Here is a 13,879-nt window from a genome sequence, read left to right on the forward strand (position 1 = left end):
CAGATGAGCTTGAAATAGTGAAGAAGAGCTCATTCATGCCTTTTCTCAAACATACGATGTGTACTGTCTTTGTTAATGGATAAACAACTTTTCCAGTAATTTTTGAGCCTCTCTGTATCACCTTCCCTGCAACAATTCCACATCCAACACAAAACACAATCATAAAATCATTCAAACACAACAAAACACGGTATAAAGTTCTAGTTTAAGCAACACCTGTATTAGTTTAAACCTACTAAGAATCATTTCAAAGATTCGTAACACCAAAAAATTGAAATCAAGCCTAAAATTAGATCGGAATTAAGAGAAAACTTAATATTACACATGTAGTCAATCAATTGAACCACAAATCCTTTACGAATATCGCCATTGAACACTTTCTCATTCAACTGAATTGCTAAAACAGCATATTGAGACGAAACTGAGTCAGAAACAAGTAATTGAAGCCGATCTTGTGATTTACCAGTAGATTTTCTATCTAAATACTCGAACTAGAGGTTTTAAGTTTGAATCGCCTCTAAGAATAACAGAAATCGCATTATGAGTTAATTTCACAGACATTTCACTGAATTTTTATAGGTTTTGGATTACGAAATGGATGAATCTAAGCTTAAAATGATGATAAATCGATGAATAATTTCGAAATATGAGATTACGGAGATGAAATCAATGAAAAAAATGAAGATCGGTGAAATTTGGAGACGACGAAGAAGTTTTCTAGGGTTTTTCCGCCGGAGCTGAAAGAGAAAATGAAAGGAGAAGAGAGAGAGAAAAAGAACAGATAAATGAAAATATCTACTGAGATTCCTCTTGTATATATAGTAAAGGGTAGTGTTGTAATTATTAAAATTCATAATAATTAATTATGGGCCAGATCTGAAAAAAATTTGATTTTTTGGGCCTAGCAGTATCATTTTCCTAAAGTATGGAGTTGATAGTGAAGGATCCATTTTGTGGGGCTTCTATATATTGAACCCATATAGTAGGGGGTTCTAGTATTTTTCACTAAGCTTTAACTATTCTTGATATTTTTTGTATTTTTTTGTCTGTAAATTTGTGTAAACCAATACTATCGGCAACTACAATTTTTTTATCTGTAGATTTGTGTTTTTTTTTTTTTGGTTTGACATAATTATTGGTTAACCAAAAAACACTGGGACAAACCGAAACCAACTGGAACCATTTGGAAACCAAACCAATGATTAATGGATTGGTTTGGTTTAGATTTTTAGAAACCAATAGTATTGGTTTCGGTTTTGGTTTGGCTAGAAACCGAACCAAAACCGACCATGAACAGCCCTACTTCCTATCGAATTGTGAGGAGGTAGAGCTAGCAGGATATGAAGCTATAGGTATGAATTGCAAAGAATTGGAGCAGCTTTACGTGATGGGGTGCCAAAGGTTATGTGATATAGGGTTGCAAGCTATATGTGATGAGTGTAACAAGCTTATTGAATTTTACATAGATGGAGAAAAAAATAGTTGTAGCTGCTCTATTCTTGAGCATTTCGATGGCAAGAAACCTGAAGTGATTTTATGGTCGTAGTTCGTTTTTGAGTTGGTTTTAATTTAATTTTGCTATATGTGCAAAAGTTAGAAGTTTGCTGTGTTAACACCAAACATTAAATTTGTTTGATCAATCGTCGTTTACTATTTTTTTCCTCTTTAAAGTCTTCTGCACCAAACATTAAATTTGTATATTATTTCCAGAGGTCAGTTTCATGTTCCAGTGAATTCTCAATGTTTAGTTAATCTACTTGTGCACTTGGAATTTGAGTTTCTAGAGGCAACGGTTCATGTTTTATGGGTGCAGGTGCAGCCGGGCGAGTATTGGGTGTCCCTAGATAAAAAATTTGGGGATAGGTTGGATAATTAGGTAGACAAATTGCACACTGTTTTATTATTAGTGGAGTCCGAAACACCCGATTTTGTTGCATCTTAATTTAATCTATGTTCGTATTGTAGTATGCAGTGCTGCATTTACGCAAAGTTGGGAACTGAAAGCTGTTGTATTTTTACACGGCTTGGACATTACCAACGCAATGTGTAGTCATTTTGATTTGCAGTTTTGTACCTTCTGATGCTCTTGGCTGGTAGCTGATTTCTAGTGTGTACTTCTGATTATAGCTAGGGTTAAGCAAGGTGTTTGGAAAAGGGTTCCCGCCCTTTTTATTAGTGACAATAGAGATGTAAATCAAAGTTTCTACACGATCGGTATTAAGATTTATCTACACGGATACGTAACAAAAAGATAAACCAAAATTCTCCGAGATTAAATCGACGAATATCCTTGACCAAATCAAATCCATCGTAAGTTTCTCCACGCAAACCATTTTTTAAACTCCTTTAAACAATCCTCGGAATCTTCTTACCTCTGCGAACTGTATCCATTCCGTCTTCCGGCGCTGAACTCACAGGTTTTTTTTTCTTCTTTTTTTCTTTTTGTTGTTACCATGGGTTTTTTTTATATGAATCTTATCTTTTGATTTTTATATATAAGTTTATTGTATTTTGAATTGATTTTAGTTCGCCTTGTTGGTGTCGCAAACAAGGATTTTCCAGGTGCTTGATGATGAGTTTATCACCCAATCGCAAGCGCAAACAAGGGTTTGGTAAGATTCCTACCTCAAAAACATTACAAGAACAAGGGGTAAAAAATAATCATGTTGAGCGTCCATGTAAAATCAGTAGAATTTCCTTATCTTCTGTTCCAAGCCTCCCTGGTGACTGTCTGGATCTTATATTTAAGTGCCTAAAAACTAGAGATGATCGCAATTCTTTTGGGTTAACTTGTCATCAATGGCTTCATATTCGGGACAACAATCAAGAATCCTTATGGTGTAAATCCAGAAATTATGAGCCAGCTGATTCAAAAATTAGTTCAGAAAGCTCTGCGATAATTATTTGTAATCTGTTGATTCGATTCCAAAACCTCCAATGTTTGTCTCTAAAAGGGTGCCCGGGGATATCAGAGGTTGTTACATCAAAGTCACAGTCCTTCGGCTCCAAAGTTCGAACTCTGGACTTGCGTTTTTGCTCTGTGTATTCAGATATGCAATTGCCTTTGGTATTTTCATGGTTTCCTTGCTTGACATACATTGATTTGTATTCTTCTAATATTAATGATAAAGGTTTAGTGGCCCTGGCCAAATGTTGTCCATCCTTAAAGACAGTGGACCTCTCGCAGTGTTGCTCGATTACTGATTCGGGACTAAGTTTCCTTTTACAAAACTGTCGAGAACTACGTTCACTTGGTATATCATGCTGCAGCAGTATAACAGGAGTTGGCTTTCTAGGGTGTTCACAAACCTTAACCCAACTTGGAGCAGGCGGATACAAACTTAATCAAGAGGTGATTAACGCTATTATTAGCGGCGGTGAACTTGAATATCTATATCTCGAGACAGCACCTGATGAATCAGCCGAGTTCAAGGAGAGATGCATTATTAATACCGAAGCAGTTTTAACGATTTCAAAAGGTTGCCCTTTATTGAAGCATTTGTTCCTATCAAATTGTGAGGAGGTAGAGCTAGAAGGATGGAAAGCTATAGGTATGAATTGCAAAGAGTTGGAGCAGCTTTACGTGATGGGGTGCCAAAAGTTATGTGATATAGGGTTGCAAGCTATATGTGATGGGTGTAACAAGCTTATTGAATTTTACATAGATGGAGAAAAAAATAGTTGTAGCAGCTCTATTCTTGAGCATTTCGATGGCAAAAAACCTGAATTGATTTTATGGTCGTAGTTTGTTTTCGAGTTAGCGTTAGTTCAATTGCTATACGAGCAAAAAATGAGAAGTTTGTTGTGCTAACACACTGCAAACTCAATTCCATGTTAGTCTTTGATCAATTGTCGGTTTTTATTTTTTTTCCCTTCAGAGTTCAGACTAAAATCTTTTTTTACCAGTTTTAAATATGGTACTGCTGAGAACTTTGTGTATTATTTACAAAGGTTAGTTTCTTGTTCTAGTGAATTTTCTATTATAGAATGTTAAGAAGAAGGCAATACAGAGATTGCAGAGATACGAAGAAGAATGATAAACTTGAACAGAAAGTTTAAGTAGAATAATTCAATACCTTTGCAATGTAAATTAACAAGGGTTTACTCAATAAATACATGTGTAGATTTGTAGAGATTTAAAAAGAGTCATGAAAATTAATAACTTTGCGAGAATTATATAGAATTGAGCAAATTTTTGTGGAGTTATGTAGAGTTGTCTAATGTGTTGCAGACATTTGTAGAGTCCTGAAGAGTTGTAAAAACAAATTTTATATGGAAATATGCATGATAGACATAAATACAAAATTTATTGTAGCTTGTTTATTATAGTAACTTCAACTAAATTAAAATAAATTATTATTATTTTATATATATAAATTATTTTTTTTGTTCAATAAAATACAATAAAGTGTAACAATAAATTAAAATAATTATTAATGTACATTTAATTGTCATACTCCAGGACATGTTCTTTGAAGAAGTTAGTTGGCACACGAGACACAAGTTGTGTGCCAACCCCTCTCTGAAGAGCAACCCCTATTCTATGGAAAAGAAAATTTCCAACACTAACATTAGCATCATGACTAGCTGATAAAGTACGCAATCTCTTAAGAAAGTCGATAGTCTCATCACCCAGTCCACCCAAAGTGGTGAAAGCTAAGGTGCCAAAACCGAAACCCTGAGCATTACATTTTTCCAGGTACTTCTTACGCTTGAGGGAAAGTCAATGGCCTGACCAGGCACAAAGGAATAAACACCATTTCCTGTGAAGGGGGAAACAACAGTGACATCAAGGCACACATCACGACCATTGTCCTAGTTATAAACCATTATGTCCGCCGGAAGAAGGCCAGAGCCATTGTTAGAGATAAGTCCGAAATCAACCTCTTTCCCTGCCGGAACTCCCAACCGATAACATATATCCGCAATAATGTCATGAAGGAGGTCATGTCTGAATTTCAAGCCCAGATCATTTTTGTAGTGCAAGGCGTGATCCCCAAACTTATCCATCGCAGACGAGCAACTAGGGCAAACCCCATCCTCTTCAAAGAAAGGAATTCCAAGCCTATACTTGAGGATTGCACTGAAGTGTCTCGGGACGAATTTTTGTCCCAAGCATTCAATGGGTATTGCCAATAGGAAATCTTGAGCATGTTGGTCACGGTTGCATTGCCATAATGCACTATCACAGTCTGTCATCTGGAAGCTGGTAGGCATCGAACTAACCACAATATCAAAGTAAATAGTTGCGAGGGAACTCATAGAGTGGACAGGTGCAACATCTTCTAAACCGGGTGTAGAAATGGAGGCACTACAAGATGTGTTAAAGTCATGTAAGGCATTAGAAAAGCAAGAACCAGCAGGATCAATACCTAAATGTCTCAGAATGGATCTCTGTAAGGCAAAGGTATGGAGGCAGGAAGAAAGGTAACAGTAAGTGCGTGTATCAGACATAGAATATGTACCCAAACCACCATACTTGAGAGGAAGAGTAACAAGACTATGTTGTAAAATCCCATAACCCGGACCATCGCCCGTGATTAATCGACGCAAAAACTGGAAAAGCTGAGTATCAAAGGTTTCTGCACCAAGTCTATAAAACCAGGCATGGTAGTTCTCAAGGTAAAATACAATCTTGAGACTCCAGTGCAGTTCCTGAGAAGCAGCAATTTGCATCGAGGATCCTCTAATTTGCTAACAGCCTCCATCAAACTGACAGTTTTCTGAACCCTTTTGTGAACCATATCCATACAATATAATATAATATAATTTATACTCATCTATAATAAGAGGCTTATAAATTGTGCATTCACGAAATAAAATAAAAGAGAGTAAAAACATCTTTATAAAAAAATTGTAAGTCCTCCAAAATCTTATATGTTTTGCAAGACTTTTATCAAGGCAAATATATACACAAAAGTCACTCAAAGTCTTGAAAATAGGTAAGTATGCAAAGTCTTTGAATTTTCAAGTTTACAACGAGTAACATAAACTTTAGAAGACCTTTTGAAAATCTACAACGAGTAACATAAACTTTGAAAGATATTTTAAAAGTATACAACCAATAACACAATACTTTGTTAATCCATTAAACTCTTCGGAAATCAATAAAAGTATTTATTGAGTAAACCCTTGTAAGTATAAACAAACTCTGCTTATTTATATAGGCATATAAGATAAACGACTAGAACTATTAAAAAAATAAGAAGTTGCTAAAAAAAATAGAATACCGAGTCAAAGAAGGAAACTATAAAGAGAAGTATGTAAAAAAAAGAAACGAAGAAAAGAAAGGTAGCTTCCTAAGCTGCGTCTTCAATTGATATGAGATGTCCTGCATCAGTTCCTCCTTGAAAAGAACTCGTGTCTGAGTTTGCTGTAAAAAAAATAAGAATTCATTATAACCACGAAAAGTGAAAATCTCTTGAATATCGAAGATATTGTAAATATCCATTATGTAGGTAGATTTATCACATAAATATTATCACTGATCTTCTTTAACACCTTGAATGGACCGTATTTCTTTAGTTTGGTCTTGTTACAAGTTCCCGTTGAAAATCTTTCTTTAAGAAGATGAATCTTGACTAGTTCTCCCCCTGAAAGGTTTCGAAACGCTTATGCTTATCTACAGCTTCCTTGTATTTTGCATTAGATTCCTCAAGTTTTGACTTTACTTCCTGATGAAGCTGAGAAGCTTTGTATATCAAAGTACATCATCTTTGATATTTGAATTTGGAACTTAGGAAGTACTATACCGAGTAAAAAACATGACTGGGAGCCTTTTAATAAACAATATGAAATGGAGTTTTACCGGTAGATCGATTTACTGAAGTATCGAAAGAAAGCTCCATATGATGCAATAAAGTAACTCATTTCTTTAATCAGATTGCCTAAAGAACGATTAACAACTTCAGTTTGACTTTAATTTATGGATGGGAAATAGTGTTGAGCTTCCATGTAGTACCCAAACACATCCACCATGTCTTCCAAAATAACTTAAGAACTTGGTATCTATATCAGAAGTAATAGATATAGGAATGTCGTAGACGAACTGAACCACCTCTTTGAAGAATAAAGATGCAACATTAGAAGCATCGGTAGACTTTTTGCAGGCAATATATGAGCCATTTTGGAGTATCTATCTACCACTACAATCACAGAATCATTCCCTCAAGTTGTACGAGGTAATCCTAGTATAAAATCCATAGTAATATCAACCCAATGAGCTTAAGGTACTTGTAAAGGAGAATATAATATGGTAGTCTGAATTGTACCCTTAGATTGTTGACAAACCATACACTTTATGAATATTTTTTTTGGACATCATGCTTCAGAGCTTCAGAGAGTCAATAATATCTTTCTTCAACAAGTACAATTGTTATATCTCGACCAAAATGTCTACCAAGTCCACTTACATGTAATTCATGCATTAGATAAAGTCGTAAAGAACCGTGATGGATGCAAAGACAATTTCCTAGAAAACAAAGCCATCTTTAATAAGAAAAATTTTTAATCATCAACTCCATGAGCTAATGAATTTCATTGTTCCCGAAATGACTTAAAATCCAAATCATCATCATAAATTTCTTTGATGTAATCAAAAGCAAAGCTTTCAGTGCGAACGGTCGCAAGAAGATGAGTTATTTTACTTAGAGCATCCGCAACTTAATTTAATTTTTCACTTTTGTGTTTGATAGAAAAAAATTACTTATTAACTGTCGATAACCAACGATCATGTATACGATTAATCTTTGCAGAAGAATGTAGAAATTACAATGCATGGTTATCAGTATTGATGAGAAACTCTCGATGCACCAAATAAGTATGCCACTGTTTAAGTGATTTCACTAGAGCAAGTAATTCTAATTCATATGTAGATCATTTACTTTATGTATCAGAATTCTTCTCGCTATGGTAAGCAACTGGATGTGCCTCTTGTGATAAAACTGCTCTAATTTCAATCATAGAAGCATCACAATCAACTTGAAAGGGTTTATAAAAGTCAGGCATAACAATTATAGGAGTTGAACATAACTTCTCCTCAAGAGTATTAAAAAACTTATCAACTTCTTCTGTCCAGATAAACTTGTCTTTCTTCAAACAACTTGTGCAACAATGGTGCTGAAATTTCTCACAAACGCCTATAGAAAGAATCTAAACCATGAAAACTTCTCACCTCTTTAAGAAAGTAAGTTCAGCTCACAGGGAGGTGCATCTCTTAAGATTCACAAATAAAGAATTATTATGCAACACCTTAAACACCTTTGAGAGATTACTGAGATGTTCTTTTTTACTATTATTAAAGATAAAAATATCATTAAAGTAAACAATAAAAAAATAAAAATTACTAAGGAAAGGTTGTAAAACCTTATTCATCAGACGCATAAAAATGCTGGGAGCATTAGATAATCCAAATGGCATAACAAGCCATTCATACAATTATTCAAGAGTTTTGAAAGAAGTTTTCCATTCATCTCCTCCTCTAATTATGATATGATATCCACTATGAAGATCGAGTTTAGTGAACACAATTAACACAACTAGTAAATTAAGCTTATCCTCAATACGTGGAATAGAAATAAGGAATGATGGTGCGATTCAAAGCTCTGCAATAATACACATTCTCCAACCATTGTCTTTTTTTGGAACCAAAAATGCAGGACAAGCACAAGCACAAGGACTCATGATATGATGAATCAGTCCTTTAGCCATTAAATAATCGGCTTGGCCTTGTAAAATTTTATGTCATGGAGGACTTAAAATATAGTGAGATTTGATTAGGAAGAGAAGATGCGGGTATAAGATCAGTACTATGCTTAATATCTCACAGGTAATTCTTAAATTAAATCAGAGGAGGTAAAGTCACAGGTAATTCTTCAAGAAATAAATCAGATTATTGAGATAATTTAGGAATCATAACCATTGGTTTGTTGTCTTCATTTGAACTTAAAGTATAAGTTTAATTCAAAGAACGATAAATAGTCACAACTAAAGCGATAGTTTTCTTATTACAGTGTTTTTTGATAACTGAAGAAAATTTTGAAGGGTAAATAAACTTATTTTTTCCATACTTGTAGAATGTATACGTGTTCTCTTAAAACAATTATGAAATGCTTGGATATCATACTGCCAAGTCATAACTCATTGATGTGTAATATGCCGTATAGAAGAACGATTAACTCATCCAGGAAAAGAGAAAGTCATTCATGTCCATGATATCGCACAAAACCGAATCCTCCAATCCAGGAAAAGAGAAAGTCATAACTCATTGATGCGTAATATGATGTATAGAAGAACGATTAACTCATCTTACAGAATAAGGATTAAATCATGAAAATATGAACCAATACATCAGAACATTTCAACACTATAATTTTTTTGTTGATAACAAAAAGAGAAGAGAAAAAGAAAGGAGGAAAATATTATGTTAACAAACTTTGATATTTGGGTTAATTCTTATCTTCCACATGGATAAATTTGGTTTTCCCTATATCCCATCCCTACTTTTCCTATTTCCAATCCATCTTAATTCCCATCCCAATTATCCTAAGTACAATCCATAAGAATTTTCGTATATCCTAAATATTATATTTCACTTTTTATTTACACCCAATAATATATCACCTTAAAACTAAACAAAAAAACCTAGAAAATAAAAATTCACGTCCCATCGTGTCCATCTCCACCACCGGCCATTACCTCAACTACTCGCGTCTCTTTAATTCGTCACCAGTTCTTCATAAATGAATGATTAAAAAAAGAAGTTACTGATTGAAATATGAATCACCGTGGGGATATCATTATTTTTTTTACGCAAAGCAATTCAAGTGGATAGAACACCCGTTCTTCCCTTTGAATGCATAAACTACAAACTATGAGTACCAAATATATGGTACATAAAGTATTTTAGTTTTAGACGACCAGAATATGCACAGTAATAATTGGTTGATTTCTTGTTTATAATTATAACAGTAGCGGGGTGGGGATGGTTTGGAAATCGATGATTAGTTATGTTAATTACTAACAACGTAATCTTGTTAGATATTCGGTTGAACTACTGTTGAGATATTTTACCCTAAATTATCAATAATGATAATTTTTCATCGATTAACCGTCGATTAAGTCATATAGGTAAACTATATATAATAATACTTATGAATATAACATAGGGTTTACAACTTTATAGTTTTTGGGTTTTTTTTTGCTTTCTTGACAAGGAAAGATTACCGAAGAAGAAGAAGAATACAAATAAAATTAATAATACTCATAATCAGAGTCAATTTGACTTTTATAAATGATGCATAAGAAAAATAAAATTGAAAAGTAAATTAATTTTAAAAATTGTGAAGGGGATGGAAAATAAGAAAAGTGAGGGTGGGAAATCGGGAAAACCATAAATTTTAATATACATTTGAAAGCAACAAAGGGAAAATAGATTGTTACAAAATTAGGATGGAGAAGGGATAAGTTTTGTCGCTGACTCTAACCTAAAAAGAAGACGAAGCCTAATTTCAAAGAAAAGAAAAATACGAAAAAATAATAGTGAAAATTAAACTAGCGGAAGGGTGCTCTCGTAAACGCCTCAACTAATATGCTAATTACAATTTTACCCGAGTTATAATCACTATTTTTGAATTTTGGAATCATGTTTTGGGACACATCGAAATATTTTGAGGCATATTCAATAAGAACAAAATAGAGTTACTAGGTAGTAAAATTAATACTCCCTCCGTTCTTTTTTAATAGGCCAGTTTTGTTTTTAGCGAAATTTAAGGAAATTAAGAGAACTAATCATTGAAAGTGGTCCTCATGACACTTGTCAATAAAAGAATTAAAGTGAAATGGTCCCCATGACACTTGTTAGCAAAAGAAGTAAAGTGAAGTGGTCCACATGACACTTGTCATCAAAAGAAGTTAAGAGAAAAATGGTCCCAAAAAATTAAAATAACATTTGACTTTCCCAATTAGGAAACTGGCCTATTTTTTTGAAACTTTTATTTATAGAAACTGGCCTATTAAAAAAGAACGGAGGGAGTACTTCTTTACTCATCATATTTAATAATGATAGTAACCCCCTTATCATTTACATTTTTCTATTTTTTTTAGATATTTGAAATAAAGGATAACTTTTTTTTTTCTTCTGTATTTATAAAACCTAGACCTAGCGGAACTTCACCCTTTAACTGCCGAACCTAAGTTCGGCTGACTCGAGCAAAAAATAGGACAACCAAACTTAGCGTTGTTCTTCATAAAGTGAAGTTCGAATAACATCTTCGTGTTTAATTATCAGCCGAACTGTTCATCAGCACTTTCAGTATGAGGAACAATGAGTAGTTCGGCTTATAATAATTTGTTTCAATTGTAAGCCGAACTTCACTCTGTAATTGCCATGAAACCCTAGTTTTTTCGATTTAAACTTAATCTATCAATCAAACACAAGAAAATAAGATACCGGTTTGTGACTACTTTTTAATGTACATTTTCCTTGCAGTGAGAATTGGTTCTTACTCTCCAACTTCACTCTATTCGAATTTTACTTCAACTTATTTTTCTTCTTTTTCACTAATTTGCAGATTACAAAAACGATCAAAGCCGCCGGATTTAGTCGAAGACCATGAAACTTGTAGTCGCGCTGGCATTGGTTGGAGTAAAGAATAAATTAAAATTTATTTATTTTTAAAGTGAAAAACTAGTTAGCTTTAGGTACTCCTTAGGGTTGCCCAAATGGGATATTACACATTTTTGGGTGGGGTAGGGAGCCAGTCCCTCCCTCCGTCCAGAATCACCACCACCATAAGATTATCATCAGCAGCATTACAAGTTTACAACCTTGTAACACTATTTTGTACTCCTTAGGGTTGCTCAATAGCTTTAGGTACTCCTTAGGGTTTCTCTTCGGATCTTCTTCTTCTCTTACTAAAACCACTTCATTTCCAATCTCTACAACAGCCATTCCGTGTTACAGTTCTGGTCCTCCAAGGCCTGTTAGGGATCTCTTCAACCTGCTCAATCTGTCCAAATCAGAGTATTTTCCGTTCCTTCTCATCATCATCATCATCATCATCATCATCATCATCATCATCATCATCGTCATCTTCTGTTAATAATACCATGGATGATGTCTCCGATTCTTTAATGGATGTTGTTCAGAGACGTCATAATGTTCGAAGATGAGTAAGTTTTCATTTTATTTAATTTTTTTTTCGGAAATTTGACCCAAAATGAATATGAATGAATGATGAAATCAGTTGTTAAAATAATTTTACCTATCAAAAAAAAAAAGAAAAAAATCAGTTGTTAATTAATTGTTCTTTAGTGAATTTGAATGCTTATAAATGACATAAGTCTCGTGTTACTTGACCAGTAACGGTCTGCTACGAAGGTAACCTTCCCCTTGGTTTGGACGAATACCTGTTGCAGCCATTGTCATGAAAATGAGGAGGAAAATTACTTGGGTATGTTTCTTATGTTAAAGTAATTTCCTACTTTCAATTTAAGGGCTCATTTCTATAATTTGGATGCACAAATGAAGACTCAACCAAAGATTCACACTTTTACTTGGAAGGTACTTCATAATGGCCATGGTGTTTACGATAACTTAATAAGGTTTAACAATCATGTTCAGAATATTTGTCCTCTTTGTTACATGGAAGAAGAAACAGTTAACCATCTGTTGTTCAATTGAGAGTTTTCAAAGACAGTGTTTCCAGAAAGTCCTCCATTCATTAACATACCAGAAGGTGCTTGCTCGATAGATATCATTCAACTTTGGCTAACTCAGGCAGATAATGGAATCATGCTTAATTTGGGTTCTTGCATTATATGGAATATAAGGAATGATCGTGTTTTCAACAATAATCAACCTTCAGTAACCCAGTGTATTCAAAAAGCTTTGCAAGACTTCAGATTGATTGATCTTCACCATGCTCTCAATTTCTGTTAGTCAGTCCCTATCATGCAACAAAATTCAGTATTTTGGGAACGTCCTCCTATATTCTACATCAAGATTAAGGTAGATGCAGCTTACAATAATGGTAGAGATGCCGTCGCAGCGATTGCTGGAGACTCTGCTAGAAGATATTTGGGAAGTGGAGCTTCTTGTTTTGATGCTTTCTCCTCAACAGTGGCGGAGTCTAAAGCTTACGGACTTGGTTTACAACTGGCAAGAAGAATTCAGGTGGCAAATATCATTATAGAAGGGGATGTTGAAGAGATTCCTAAAGCTATTACAGGGAACTCGAATGATATCCCTTGGAGTATCCATTCTACAATCCTGTTAATTAAGGATCGAGGATTTCAGTGAAGTTTCTTTTAAAGCTGTTCTTAGAGATGTAAATTCAATTGCTCATGACTTAGTTCAATTTGCAATTTCAAACTTTTCAAATAGATGGTGGTCACATGATGATCCACCTTATTGTATTATGCAGCGCCTCGATTGATTTGACAATTAATATAATAAGATATATGTTTCCTTCAAAAAAAAAAAAAAAAAAAATCATTATTTTTCTGAAAACTATTAGGGTTGCCCAACTGGGCTTTTACGCCTTTTAGCCCACCTAAGCCACCTCCTCCCTCCGTCCAGAATCACCACCTTACAATCGGTCTCTCTTCACATCTTCTTCTTCTCTCACTAAAACCACTTCATTTTGCCCTTATAAGTTAAAACCTTATAATCGGTTTCTCTTTGCATCTTCTCCCATTAAAACCACTTCATTTCCAATCTCTACAACAACCATTCCGTGTTACTATTCTGAAATCGGTCTAAATCGGAGTATGTTCCGTCGCTTCTCATCATCATCATCATCTGCTGTTAATAGTACAATGGCTGATGTCTCCGATTCTTCTATGGATGCTCTTCAGAGACGTCTTATGTTCGAAGATG

This window comes from Papaver somniferum, chromosome 1 (assembly GCF_003573695.1).
Source record: "Papaver somniferum cultivar HN1 chromosome 1, ASM357369v1, whole genome shotgun sequence".
NCBI classification, from domain to species: domain Eukaryota; kingdom Viridiplantae; phylum Streptophyta; class Magnoliopsida; order Ranunculales; family Papaveraceae; genus Papaver; species Papaver somniferum.